Source organism: Chiloscyllium plagiosum, unplaced genomic scaffold, assembly GCF_037043375.1.
Source record: "Chiloscyllium plagiosum isolate Xiang-an unplaced genomic scaffold, Cpla_swu_hap1 HiC_scaffold_31, whole genome shotgun sequence".
NCBI classification, from domain to species: Eukaryota; Metazoa; Chordata; class Chondrichthyes; order Orectolobiformes; family Hemiscylliidae; genus Chiloscyllium; species Chiloscyllium plagiosum.
Genome location: NW_028270169.1, coordinates 67,533,512 through 67,548,225, shown reverse-complemented (window position 1 = coordinate 67,548,225; position 14,714 = coordinate 67,533,512). Strand labels below are relative to the sequence as shown.

Here is a 14,714-nt window from a genome sequence, read left to right as displayed (position 1 = left end):
AACATTTGCAAGGATTTTGCCAGGGTTGGACGTTTGAGCTATTGGGAAAGGCTGAATAGGCTGGGACTATTTTCCCTGGAGAGTTGGAGGCTGAGAGGTGATCTTATAAAATCATGAAGGGCATGGATAAGGTGAGCAGTCAGGGACTTTCTCCCAAGTTCGGTGGGTCCAGAACTGGAGGGTACAGGCTTAAGATGAGAGGGGAAAGATTTAAAAGGGATCTATGGGGCATCTTATTCATGTTGAGGGCATTGCAAGTATGGAATGAACTGCCAGAGGAAGGGGTGGAGGCTAGTACAATTGCAGTATTTAAAAGGTATTTGATTGGGTACATGAAGAGGAAGACTTTAGAGGGATAAGAGTGAACCGCTGGCAATGGGACTACATTAACGCTCTCTGTTATTGGTCAATGCATTGAATACAGAAGCTGGGATGTCATATTGTGGCTGGACAGGACGTTGATTAAGCCACTTCTGGAATTCTGTTTACAGTTTGAATTTCCCTGTTCTGGGAAGGATGTTGTGAAACTTGAAAAGGTTTGGACAAGATTTACAAAAACGTTGCCAGGATTGGAGGATTTGGGCTACAGGGGGAGGCTGAATAGGCTGGGGCTATTTTCTGTGGAGAGTCAAAGACTGAGAGGTGACTTCATGGAGATTTATAAAATCACGAGGGGCGTGGATAAGGTGAGCAGCCGGAGTCCTATTTCCTCAGGTTAGGTGGGTCCAAAACTGGAGCACCTGGGTTTAAGTTTAGAGGGCAAAGATTGAAAAGGGATCTAAGTGGCAACGTTTTCAAGCTGAGTGTGGTGTGTGTATGGGAGGAGCTACCAGATGAAGTAGTGGAGGCTGATAAAATCACAATATTTAAAAAGCTTCCAATTGGGTACATGAATAGGAAGGGTTTTGATGGATACAGGCCAATAGATGGTAAATGGGAATCCATTAGTTTAGGATTCCTTGTTGGCACGGACGAATTGGACCAAAGGTCTGTTTCTTTGATCTTAATAAATTAAGATGCATTCCTCTATTTTGTGGAGAGGTAGCTGAAGCACAGATAATTATCCTTGGAGCTGAGAAGGTGAAGCAGTGATTTCGATCTGGTGCAGATTTGGTTCCAAGGTCTTGAATTTGCAGAGAGAGAGGGAGATTGTTAACATTGTCACAATTTTTAGTAACTACTTTCAAGTAATTGGCAAGTAATACAAGGTGAAAATGTGAACACTATTTTACTCAGTAAGTTCTGAGCATCTGGAACAGTCTGAATGACACAGATTCAGCAGGTATTCTGAAACAGACTTGGAATTTTACTTTTTAAGGAAAGATTTGGGGGGCTATGGGCACATGGGAGGGGACTTGGGACAGATTTGCAGCATCTCCAGAGGGAGAGAGTACAGCCCCAATGGGCTGAATAGCCCCCAGCCCCTGTGCTCTGTGATACTGCCCCATTCACTGTGAATGATGAAGCTCATCCCAGGGCAGAGAGAGGGATTAGCCCTCCACTCTCATCACAATGGGGCCCGGCTGATTGACGGCAGCTCCAGACCAATGGGAGGAGAGTCTGTGTGGTCCTGCAGCCAATGGGATTGAATGAGGGGTGTGGCCATCAAAACAACACCTGTCCATGAGCTGTGCGGGTGCAGTGTCACTGTTTGGGGTTGGGAGAGACAGCAGAGACTGGGACAGATGCTGTTGGACCTGAATTACAAACTCCCGGTAAATTAAACCCAAAGTACTGCGGAAGGTGTAAATCAGAAACAACAACCAGGAGGTTCTGGAAAAGCTCAGCAGGTCTGGCAGTATCTGCGATGAAAAATCATAGTTAAAGTTTCAGACCCAGTGTCCCTTCCTCAGGACAGATGTTACTGAGAAAAAAAAGTCAGTTTATGTGCAGAAGTTAGTGTGGGGGGAGGATAAATGGAGTAAAGGATAGGTGGGGATAGTGTGAGAAGAACGGTTAGATAAAGGATAACGATCTGGCTGGGGGAGGGTGACTAGCTGTTAATGGAGACTGTTAGTGGCTAACCATAGGTAATGTGTAATGGCAGGCTGTGAGAACAAGGACTGGTGTGTGGGGTAGGGGGCTACGACATGAGGTTGTTAACTTATGGTTAGCCACGAACTGTCTCCATTTTAAGATGTTGCCCACCTATATCACTCCACGATTGGAGCTGCCGAGGACACAAACCTTTGGAATATCCTCCCTACCTCCCTCTCTCCGCCTTAAAGATGTATCTAAAAATCGTTCTCTTTAATCAACGTTTCCATCATTCGTGAAGCATTTTAGGAGATTTGTCAATGTGAAAGGCTCCATACAATGCAGGTAGTTGTTGTTATTGTCTGACATCAGGAGAAACAGGGATGAGCCCTCTCTCTTTTACAGCTGGTGAACAGCAGCAAAAGCAGGAAGCACTGAGCATGCTCCAGCCCACAATGGGCCTCGGGTTATTGGCGCAGGATCAATAAGAGTGGGGGAACGGGGGCTAGAGGTGCTCGTTGGTCCTTCAACTAATCGGAGTGAATGAGGGGCGGGGCAATACTCAACCACGTGATAAACTTCACTGATAGCGCAGTGTTGTTGTGACCAAGGCATTGGCAATGTGTGAAGGTGAAGGGCAGGGGAAAGGAAAGACATATTGACCAGGAAGAGGAGGAAATTTTCATGGTATGGGATGAGAGGTTTTACAGAACTTAGTGCACATTGTAAAACACAAATTTGAAAATCCCAAATTCTGCACCATTTTCCCTCCCTATAATGCATTTTGCACTCCCTGAAATATCAACTGTGTGTTTCTCCCTCCACAGATACCATTAATCAGTTCCAAAGCTCCATTGCCTGTGGAGAAGGTGATGTTTGACTTCCTTGTACAGCTGCAGTTCGTGGAGTGAAGGTGCTCCCACAATGCGTTTGGGTAAGAGCTGTTATAGATTATTCACTCAGCGACAGTGAAGAGTTGACAATGTATGTGCAAATCAACAACAGTTTGTTTTTTTTATCATGTTTATAATTCCACAGAAATACTATTGAGAACTTCTGACATAAGGCCACAGTTAGGTCAGGTGATCAAAAGAATTGCCAAATAAGCAGGTTTTCAGGAATACCTTAAAGGAGGAAAGCAGGTCTGAGAGGGTTAGGGTGGGAATTCCAGACCGTGTTGCCTTGGCAACAGTAGAAACAGCCAGACAATTGAAGCACTGAATAAACACATCGTTGGGAGTCTGAAAGAAAATGAGTTGTCGGGGTCTCACAGATTGTGTGGTGCAGGGAGACAGGGATGTTCACAGCCAGGAATTACATCAAGGGTGAGAATTTTAAATTGTTGCTTGTTAATAGGAGCCTTTTGATGGATCAACAAGTTTTGGTACAAGTGAGCATTTGGGCAGTAGGGTTTTAGATACTCTTGAGATTGCATGTAAGTTGAATGTGGGAGGCTGGCCAGGAGTGAGTTTGGATAATGAAGTCTGGAGATAACACAGACATGGACGAGTATTTCAGTCAATGAGCTGAGATTAGGGTGGAGTTGGGTGTTGTTACTAATGTAGGAATAGTGCTTTTGGAATTGGGCTGCTCTTCCTCCTCATCACTCCCCCTCCCCAATTCACAGATATTGTTCCTTGTTCTATCTGTCTGTCTTTTCTGGTTATGTCCTTCTCTCCCATTCTGCTACAAACTAATATTTGACCCCACCATTGTTGCAAAAACCTATTTCATCCCGACTCTTCCTTTCCTTTCTGAATTCCTTGTATTTGGTGTCCCTTAAGGATCTCGCCATGGTCCCTCCTGTTTCTCACCTACATACTGCCAGGAGGTGACATCGCCCAAAAGCACTGTGTTAGGTTTCACATGTACACTGACAATGCCCAGCTCTCCCTCACCATCATCCCTCTCCATTACTCAGTTATCAAACTGCTCATCACACTCCCACTACGCGATTGGCTGCAATTTCCTGCAATGGTTAAACTCATTGCCTTCAGTTGCTATTACAAATTATTTCCCCTTACTGCTGAGCCCCTCCCTCTCCCTGGGAGCTGTCTGAGGCAGAACCACACTCTTGACAATATTGCTCTCATATCTGACCCCAAGGTGACCTTCTGATCAGACCTCTACACAATCACAAACACCAGGAATTCCAGTCTCTTAAAATGTTGCTTATCTCCACCTCATTCCAGCTCCATTGCTACTGAAACCCCTTACCCGTGTCGGTGTTGTCTTAAACTTGACGAATCCAAACCAGAACCTGTGATTCCGCGACTATTCCAGAATCTGGTTCCAGACTCCCTCATCATGGGAAACATCCTCATAGTATTTACCCTGTCAAACTCCTTAAGAATCCTACATGTTACAATGAGATCACCTCTCATTCATCCCAAATCCAGTGAGTAGAGTCCCAACTTCTTCAGCCTTTTCTTAAAAGATAATCCCTGCAAACCAGGGTTCATCCCAGTCAATTTTCTGTGAAATGCCTCTGATGAATTGACGTATTTCCTTAAATAAAGGGACCAAAACTTCTGTCATTACTCCAGATGTGGTCTCACTCGCACTTTATAAAGTTACTCTCAGGTATATACTCCAAACAACTCCCTTTAAACTTGCACAGATGTTGGAAATGCTCAGCAGGTCATGCAACATCTGTGAAGAAAAATCAGTTAAAGTTTCGGGTCTGGTCACCCTTCCTCAGATACGTTAACTCTAATTTCTTTTCACAGATGCTGCTAGACCTGCTGACCTTTTCCAGAAACTTCTGTTTCTCTTCCTGCTTTACAGCATCTTCAGTTGTTTCGGTTTTCATTTCCTTTAAACTTGCCATCTCTCCTCTAGAATTTGTCATTTCCACCTTGGAAAAAAGATTCACATTTGTTTGGTCTCCCCTGCCCCCTCTTCCTCCCCCACCCACCGTCTCTTCCCCCCCTTTGTTGGTTGCCTCTGCCCCCCTTTCTGTCAGCCACTTCTGTTCCCCCTGTCTGTTCCCCTCCCCTCTCATCCCACTTTCTGTCCCCACCTGTCTCTGTGCCACCCCTCTCTGTCCCCCCCTCTCTTTCCCCACCCATTTCGGTCCCACCCCCTGTCTGCCTAGCCTCCCCCACAGTCCCCTAGTTCTGTACTCCCCCACTGCAGGGCAAATAACTTGTCTATTTACCGTATCCATGCCAAGCCTGATTTTAAAAATCTCTTTCAGGTCACCATTCAGCCTCTGATGCTCCAGGAAAACAGCCTATCCAACCCTGGCAACATGCTATAATTCTTTTCTGCTCTCTTTAAAGTTCAAGAACATCCATCTGATAGGAAGGAGAACAGAATTATATGGAATATTGATTCAGCAACTTTTGCAATGTCCTGTACAGCTGCAATATGACCTCCCAACCCCTATACTCAATGCTCTGACCAATAAAGACAAGCAGACCAACTGCGGCCTTCACTATTCTATCTACTTGCTACTCTACTGTCAAGGAACTATGAACCTGCACTCCAAGGACTCTTTGTTTAGCATCACTTCCCAGGAACTTACTATTAACTGTATCAATCCTGCTAAAGTTTGCTTTTCCAAAATGCAGCAGCTTGCATTTTTCTAAACTGAACTCCTCAATTCATTCACCCATCTGATCCAGATCCTCTTGTACTCTGAGGTAATCTCTTTCACTGTCTACCACACCTCCCATTTTGGTGTCATCTGCAAACTTACTAACAATACCTCTCATGTTCACATCCAAATCATGGATATAAATGACGACAAGTAGTGGATCCAGCACCGATCCTTGTGACACAGGCCTCCAGCCTGAAAAGCCCCCTCTGCCTTCTACCTTCGAGCCAGTTCTGTACTCCATGCGATCTAACCTTGCTGACCAGTGTCCCCTGAGGAACCTTGTCAAACACGTTACTGAAGTCCATGTAGATCATGTCCATGCTCTGACCTCAGCAATCCTCTTTGTTACTTTTCAAAAAAACTGAGTCAAAACTGAGATATGATTTCCCATGTACAAAGCTGTTATTAGTATCCAGGATTTAACTCTGTACATTGGGGTCTGCGTTGCCCAGTTATAGGTGTTAATATTCTGGGTGAAGTTCAAGTACGCCAGCATTTTGTCAGTGACTCTGTATTGAGTCTTGTTAATGTCACCAACACAGGTGAGTTCCTTTTGAAAGGCAGTTTCCACTATTTCCTTGCCCACCAGGAAATAGTGGCACTGTCCTTACCTCTGGACTAGGAGGATCAGGCTCAGAGTTGAGTAACTGCATCTTTGAAGAGGCTGATTAGTAAACCTGCCCAAGCCACCTGTCTTCCAGCTGTCCCTGCCTGAGCCTCCAAACAGAACCTTTCTGTAGTTTCGCTCTTGTCAGACTCTCCCATTGCTCAGTTTGTCCAGGATCCCCTCCTGCTGCTGCACTTTTCCTGCCCCTCACTGACCTGTCCATCCCCCAGTGTCCTCCACATTCATTCACTGTTCACAATCCCATTGACCCAGTCCTCCAGTCATGCCCCCCTCCACTCAACAGAGACGGCTCAGTGGTTAGCACTGCTGCCTCACAGCACCAGGTACCCGGGTTCGATTCCGGCCACGGGCGACTGTCTGTGTGGAGTTTGCGCATTCTCCCCGTGTCTGAGCGGGTTTCCTCCCACAATCCAACGATGTGCAGGACAGGTGAATTGGCCATTCTAAATTGTCCATAGTATTAGTTACATTAATTAGGGGGAATGGGTCAGTGTAAGTTACTGTTTGGAGGGTCAGTATGGACTTATTTGGCTGAAGGGCCTGTTTCCATACTGTAGGGATTCTGATGTATTGGGCAGCAGCTGCTGTCAATTACCTGGACTCCTGTATGATCGGGAGCACGTGCTGTAGTTCGGTTGGGCAGGAGCAGGCTGAGACGATGGGTCGTCCGGGGCAGTCCGGGGCAGTCAGGCATCCACCACCAAACCATCATCTCCCAGATCCACCGCCTCCAACCTCATAGTCCCACAACCCCGCACCGCCCGTTTCTACCTCCTGCCCAAAATCCACAAACCTGACTGCCCCGGACGACCCATCGTCTCAGCCTGCTCCTGCCCAACCGAACTCATCTCGGCATACCTCGACACGGTCCTGTCCCCATTAGTCCAAGAACTCCCCACCTACGTTCGTGACACCACCCACGCCCTCCACCTCCTCCAGGATTTCCGCTTCCCCGGTCCCCAACGCCTCATCTTCACCATGGACATCCAGTCCCTGTACACCTCCATCCCCCATCACGAAGGACTCAAAGCACTCCGCTTCTTCCTTTCCCGCCGTACCACCCAGTACCCTTCCACCGACACCCTCCTTCGACTGACCGAACTGGTCCTCACCCTGAACAACTTTTCTTTCCAATCCTCCCACTTTCTCCAAACAAAAGGAGTAGCCATGGGCACCCGCATGGGCCCCAGCTATGCCTGCCTCTTCGTAGGGTATGTGGAACAATCCATCTTCCGCAACTACACTGGCCCCACCCCCCATCTTTTCCTTCGCTACATTGATGACTGTATCGGCGCTACCTCGTGCTCCCACGAGGAGGTTGAACAGTTCATCCACTACACTAACACCTTCCACCCTGACCTCAAATTCACCTGGACAGTCTCGGACTCCTCCCTCCCCTTCCTAGACCTTTCTGTTTCTATCTCAGGCGACCGAATCAACACGGACATCTACTACAAACCAACCGACTCCCACAGCTACCTGGACTACACCTCCTCCCATCCTGCCCCCTGTAAAAACGCCATCCCATTCTCCCAATTCCTTCGTCTCCGCCGCATCTGCTCCCAGGAGGACCAGTTCAAAATACGTACAACACAGATGGCCTCCTTCTTCAAGGACCGCAATTTCCCCCCCGACGTGGTCGACGGTGCCCTCCACCGCATCTCCTCCACTTCCCGCTCCTCCGCCCTTGAGCCCCGCCCCTCCAATCGCCACCCGGACAGAACCCCACTGGTCCTCACCTACCACCCCACCAATCTCCATGTACAGCGCATCATCCGCCGTCACTTCCGCCACCTCCAAACAGACCCCAGCACCAAGGATATATTTCCCTCCCCTCCCCTCCCCTATCAGCTTTCCGTAGAGACCACTCCCTCCGCGTCTCCCTTGTCAGATCCACACCACCCACCGACCCAACCTCCACTCCCGGCACCTTCCCTTGCAACCGCAGGAGGTGCAACACTTGCGCCCACACCTCCCCCCTCACTTCTCTCCAAGGCCCCAAAGGAAACTTCCATATCCGCCACAGATTCACCTGCACCTCCACCCACATCATCTACTGCATCCGCTGCAGCCGGTGTGGCCTCCTCTATATTGGGGAAACAGGCCGCCTACTTGCGGAGCGATTCAGAGAGCACCTCTGGGCCACCCGGACGAACCAACCCAACCAACCTGTAGCACAGCATTTCAACTCCCCCTCCCACTCCACCGAGGATATGCAGGTCATTGGACTCATCCACCGCCAAACCACAACAACCCGACGGTCGGAGGAGGAGCGTCTTATCTTCCGACTGGGAACCCTCCAACCGCAGGGGATGAACTTGGACTTCACCAGTTTCTTCATCCCCCCTCCCCCCACCTTGTCTCAGCCGGATCCCTCCAGCCCGGCACCGCCTTCCTGACCTGCAGTCGTCTTCTTGACCTCTCCGCCTCCATCCTACTCCGACCTATCACCCTCACCTTGACCTCTTTCCACCTATCACATTTCCAACGCCCCTCCTCCAAGTCCCTCCTCCCTACCTTTTATCTTCTCCTGCTGAACACTCTCTGCTCATTCCTGAAGAAGGGCCTGTGCCCGAAACGTCGAATCTCCTGTTCCCTGGATGCTGCCTGACCTGCTGTGCTGTTCCAGCAATAAACTTTCAACTTTGATCTCCAGCATCTGCAGACCTCACTTTCTCCTTAAAGCTTTGGGGGAACAAGGAAACGACAGTTTAATATTACAATTGTCTTATGAATTTCCATACTGCATTTACAGTGGTAACTTGTGTGCTCTGTTGTATGGTACTGAAAGGGTGGATTTGCGGATGAGAAATTCAAATTGAACTTCATGTTCAGATGTGATAGTTACTTGATCCGTGCTGATCTGAATATCATTGGCCTTTTCATCTGGAAGGAAAGGTGAGTATTCTGCCCCTGGGCGAATATTCCAAATCTCAGTGTGACTGCAAAAGTACTGAGACATGTCCGCATGGTGAGTGTGGAGAGAGATTAGATTAGATTACATTACAGCGTGGAAACAGGCCCTTTGGCCCAACAACTCCACACCGACCCGCCAAAGCGCAACCCACCCATGCCCCTACATTTACCCCTTACCTAACACTACGGGCAATTTAGCATGGCCAATTCACCTGACCTGACATCTTTGGACTGTGGGAGGAAACCAGAGCACCCGGAGGAAACCCACGCAGACACGGGGAGACTCCACACAGTCAGTCGCCTGAGGCGGGAATTGAACCCGGATCTCAGGCGCTGTGAGGCAGCAGTGCTAACCACTGTGCCACCGTGCCACCCACTAGAGATTTCATTTGTTTTTGAAAGTCTGAAAAATCATGGCACAATTAACAATTAAGCCACAACTTTGCTTTGTAGAAGGACAAGTCTTTAATTAACCATGCAACCAGAAAGACACCAGGATACCTGCACCATGGGAAACACTATGAAAACGGGATTGTTGTAAAGGAGTTCGTTCTCGATCATGGATTATAATCCATTGGCGTTGTCACGTCGGTTCCAGCACCGTGGGGAAATACTGGAAATATGATGAATGTAATGTAGGTTTCAGTTATTAAACTGTAAAAAGTGCAGAACAATTTACAAGGATGTTGCCAGAGCTCAGGGGTCTGAGTTATAGGGAGAGGTTGGACAAGTGAGGGTTTTATGTTTAGAGCAAAGGAAACTGAGGGGGTTCTTTTCTAGAAGTGTATAAGCCCATGAGAGGCATGGATAAGGTGAAAACACTCAATCTTTTTCCCAGGAACTCGAGGATTGGACGGCTTGATTGGATCAGTTTAAGGTTAGAGGAGAAAGAATAAAAGGGAAGCTGAGGGGCAATTGTTTTACACAGAAGGTGGTATGTATATGGAATGAGCTGCCAGTGGAAGTGGTTCAGGCTGGAACACTCTCAACAGGTAAAAGACATTTGGACAAATACCTGGATAGGAAAGGGTCAGAAGGAAATGGGCCAAGTGCAGGGAAATGGGGTTAGCGTGGATTAACATTCTGGTCGGCATGGGCCAATTTGGGCCAAAGGACCTGTCTCTATTGTCGGATTCTACGTCTCTAAGTGCATTTGCTATTTCTCCCACTAACTCTGTTGGTATCCTGGGATGTATTCCATCAGGACAATGAGACTTGTCTACCTTTAGCTCCATTAGCTTGCCCTGCTCTAACTCTTTCAAGATAATGGTTATTATCTAGGTCGTCACCTTCCTTAGTCTCCTTATCAATTACTGCCATGTTCTTCGTATCCTCCACTGTGAAGACTGACTGCTGTGTCCTCATATTCCTGAACCCTGCTGGATAGGAATAACTGGGCACACACCTCTGAGAGGTCTTCTTTGAGTCTTTATTGATGAGACGTGGCAGTTACCTGGATAGTGTACATGCAGAACACCTCCAGGCAGCATCAGGTAACTCCCCGCCTGTCCGTTGTGCCGCTCCCATTCTCATACCTTTGTGGTTTGGGACTTTGAATAGAAACTGTCTCTCAGTATTATCTCCATGGCAACGGTCAGTTAGAAAGTCTCGTTCAATTCAGCACTTTGTGGTTAAACCACACACCCCTCCCCCACACCCCTGTGGCTCCCTCAAGTAACTGACAGGCACTTCCGTTTCAGTGGGACTGTCTGTCAGGATTCTGATGTGGAGGAGCCGGTGGTGGGGTGGACAAAGTTTAAAAACCACACATCACCAGGTTATAGTCCAACAGGTTTATTTGGAAGTACAGGCTTTAGGAGTGTGCTGTGAGTTTTAACTTGATCAGGATTATCTCTATGATAACAGTTAAGTGCTTCAACAATTACAGAGGCCATATGTTCCCCACACAATAGGTTCCCCTCTAGCCGTGTAAACTGCTATTCTGGCCCTGGGGATAGCTACTCATCACTTTTCTCCCCAAATCCCATCTAGCTTTCTGTTGATCTTTAAAGTTTTTCTAATCTCCTAGTTTCTCCTTGGTCTTTGGCAATTTGTATGCTTTCTATTTCAGTTTGATAGACTCCCTTATTTCCTTAGCCTCCCATGGCAGATTATTCCTTTTCCTACAGTCCTTCCTTTTCCCTGATATATACTTTTGCTGAGCACTTCAAAAAATTGCTTTGATATTCCCGCACTAACCGTCAACTTTCCCACCATAAAGTCTTTGTTTCCAGTCTATATTCGCCAACTCCTGCCTCATCCTATTGTAGTCTCCTTTTGTTTAAGCACTGGATCTTGGGAGTGAATCTATTCTTCCAGCTTTCCATCTATGTTCTAAGTTCAATCAGACTTATCAGAAGTCTTTTATCAGATTACGAGGGGAGGCGATGTTTCCTGGGTGTTTTGGTTTTCATTGTCAGTGACCTTGGCTTTGTAATAAAGTACAGGATATATATTCACAACAGCATACTCTGGACGCTGCGAATGTACGATGCAATCTAAAGCCATAAATCACTGTCTCCCCTCAGTTTAAAATTGCAAAATCATTATCTCCTACACACTTCCTCACTATCTAAGCTTGGAACGCTAATCCACCTGACTATCTGTCATTTTCCGAAAATCTCCTTTGGTGAAGGTGGTGATTTTTGGATTCTTCTTTCCAGTTATTACCGTAAGAAGATAAGCACTGGGCACTGGAGAACCAGCCCCACCATTAATATGGTGATGATTGAGCTCACATCAGTCTCAGATGAATTTTCCCGCCTGCTCTCTCTCACCCTTCATCTCATTGCAAATTCAACATCTGTATCTCTTCATTAAATTGGCCCATTGTCATCGACATCCACCGCAGTTTAAAAAGGGAATTCCACAGATTCACAACACATCGAGATAAGGACATTCCTCCTCATGAGAATAGAATAGAGTCCCTATAGTGCAGAAACAAGGTATTCATCCATCGAGTCCACACCAACCTATGATGAACATCCCATTCAGACCCACTCATTCCCTGTAACATTGCATTTCCCATGGCTAATTGTCTAACCGGCACGTGCATGGACACTCTCAGCAATTTAGCATGGGAAATCCACCTAACCTGCGCATCTTTGGACTGTGTGAGGAAACTGGAGAACTGCACGAAACCATGCAAACATGGGGAGAATGTGTAAACTCCACACACTCATCTAAGGTCCCTGATGCTGTGAGGCAGCAGTGCTAGCCACTGAGCCACCTCTTCTTAAAACCTACTGCGCCTTATTAAACTCCCTATCCCCCATTTGGCTGAATCTATGTTCCTTACGTCAGAAACCAGGTTGTCTAAGCAGATGTCTCAGTAAATCCCAGTGACAGCCCACATGTCCCGTATGTCTGAATGGGGATCCGATACACAACATCCTCCATCCCACACTTTTCATTCATGTTCCAGAGACACGGCACCAGTGCCTGCATGAGGACTGCAACTCCCAAATTCCGAGGTAGGGACCACACGTCTGTGGGGAAACCTGGTACTGCACAAGTACAGAATGTGGGTGAGTTTTGGAGTGTGTGCTTTGGGGTAACTAGTGGAAAGTATTTCACACTGTCATTATCTGGAGAAGGAATGTATTTGCTTGTAGTATTGATCTGTTGGAGGGTCAAAGTGTCACCACACCACATAGGACCAAGTTACATTCCCAACTTGTCATGACACTGGAATCTACCAATGAGAAACAAAGAAGGATGTGACCCATTCTCCCAGACGGAAGGTTCCTCTTCTGTCCAGGATCTGCCACCTCCCTGTCTGTTTCCTTTTGTCTCATTCTGCTGTTACATTATTGACTTGCAGCAACTGAAGGGAAAGGAAGTGAGCCCAGAAAGGGTGCAGAGTCTAACCAGGGACGGGAAGTGGTGGCATAGACCTGTTTATCAACAACTCCATGAGAATGGGGAGGGTGTACATTAGGGGGTAGTAGAGTCAGAATGGTGGGAGAGAGTAAGTGGGCTGGAGGGTTACAGCTTTTGGGGAAGAAGGGGGAAAACGATATTCCAGAGAAACTAGAATTGTCTGTTCTGAATTTCTAATCTGTACATATTCCTTTATACAGGGTGCTAGATGGTGAAGATTTGCAGACTGAAATCTCAAAATCATGTGCAGATTGTGATAAAGTTAACCAGCATTTGAAGAACCAAAGATGGAGAATCACTCGGCCAAAATCCTGCAACACTCTCCCTCCCAGCATTGTCGGTCTATCTGCGCCAAATGGACTGTGAATTGTACAAGACAGCAGCTCACTACCATCTTCTCAAGGGTAACGAGAGATGGGGAATAAATGCTGGCTGAGCCAGTGATGTCCATATCCTGGAAACGGTTTCTATCTCTAGTTGCTGAAACCCGGTTGATGTTACTGCAGGATGATGAGGGAGGCTGAGTGTATCCTCCAGGAGCCAGCACCATCACATTACTCCTGCCTACACCCACACAGTAACACAGCAACGCCACTGGAACAAAAGGCAGTGAAGCCCAAGGAGGACTTAGATATAGTTGTTTGAGCTGAAAATGTGTTGCTGGAACAGCGCAGCAGGTCAGGCAGCATCCAGGGAACAGGAGAATCTACGTTTCGGGCATAAGCCCTTCTTCAGAAATCCCTTCCATAGTTGTTTGAGGTAAAGTCATGAAAGGGGATTGGAACACAGCAGGAATAGGAGATTGAGCTGCATGGTTAGCTGTTTCCCCTTGAATCGTGGAGCAGGATTGAAAGGCCGAATGGCCTCCTGCTGCTTTCTCCCAGGTATGTATATAGCGATGGAGCCGCGGTAGGAAGAAGTGGGCAGGGATTCTCCAGGAGATTGCACTTCCACATCAGTTTTCAGTGAGGGATGGTTTGATGGATTTTATTTATCATTTGTCCTTAACACAAAGTTTGTGAATTTAGTTTTAAAATATTGTAGCTGTTTATTCCACAATAAATAAAACTAAAAGAAAAGAAATGAAACTATCTGAATATGACAGTTTTCAAAAATTTCAAATTTTGTGAAGCAAAATCCTGTCTATTCCCGGACACCATCACTTTCCAGTTACTCAAACTCCAGGGAAATATTCCCTCCCTTTCTGAACCATTGGTTTGATTTAACTGCTTTTGAGTTCTTCTTTTGTGAGCTGTCAAGTGTTCTATTCCCCCCCCCCCAATTTCTCGTACCCAGAAGTGTTATCTTAGATTACAGATTAGATTGTATTACAATGTGGAAACAGGCCCTTCGGCCCAACAAGTCCACACTGACCCGCCAAAGCGCAACCCACCCATACCCCTACATTTACCCCTTACCTAACACTAGGGGCAATTTAGCATGGCCAATTCACCTGACCTGCATATCTTTGGACTGTGGGAGGAAACCGGAGTACGCAGAGGAAACCCACGCAGGCACGGGGAGAATGTGCAAACTCCACACAGCCAGTCGCCTGAGGCGGGAATTGAACCCGGGTCTCTGGCGCTGTGAGGCAGCAGTGCGAACCGCTGTGCCACCGTGCCGCCCATCACACAGCTGTGTGAATGGTTCACATACTTCTTTGTTTCTCATTGGTTGATTCCAGTGTTATCTCACACAGCTGAGCAA

At 47.2% G+C, this 14,714-nt stretch overlaps 1 long non-coding RNA gene across 3 annotated transcripts in view; it reads left to right on the top strand.

Moving 5' to 3' along the window:
* The window catches only part of LOC148141968 (uncharacterized), a 28,018-nt gene extending 13,890 nt beyond the window's left edge, over positions 1-14,128 (top strand). For 2 of the 3 annotated variants that reach the window (XR_015752403.1, XR_015752404.1), the window contains exons 4-7: positions 2,805-2,911; positions 5,177-5,624; positions 12,550-12,652; positions 13,208-14,128. This is a non-coding gene — a long non-coding RNA (uncharacterized LOC148141968). The remainder of the gene's footprint in view (positions 1-2,804; positions 2,912-5,176; positions 5,625-12,549; positions 12,653-13,207) is intronic. The other variant, XR_015752402.1, reaches the window with a different exon arrangement.
* Positions 14,129-14,714: the final 586 nt, after the last annotated feature.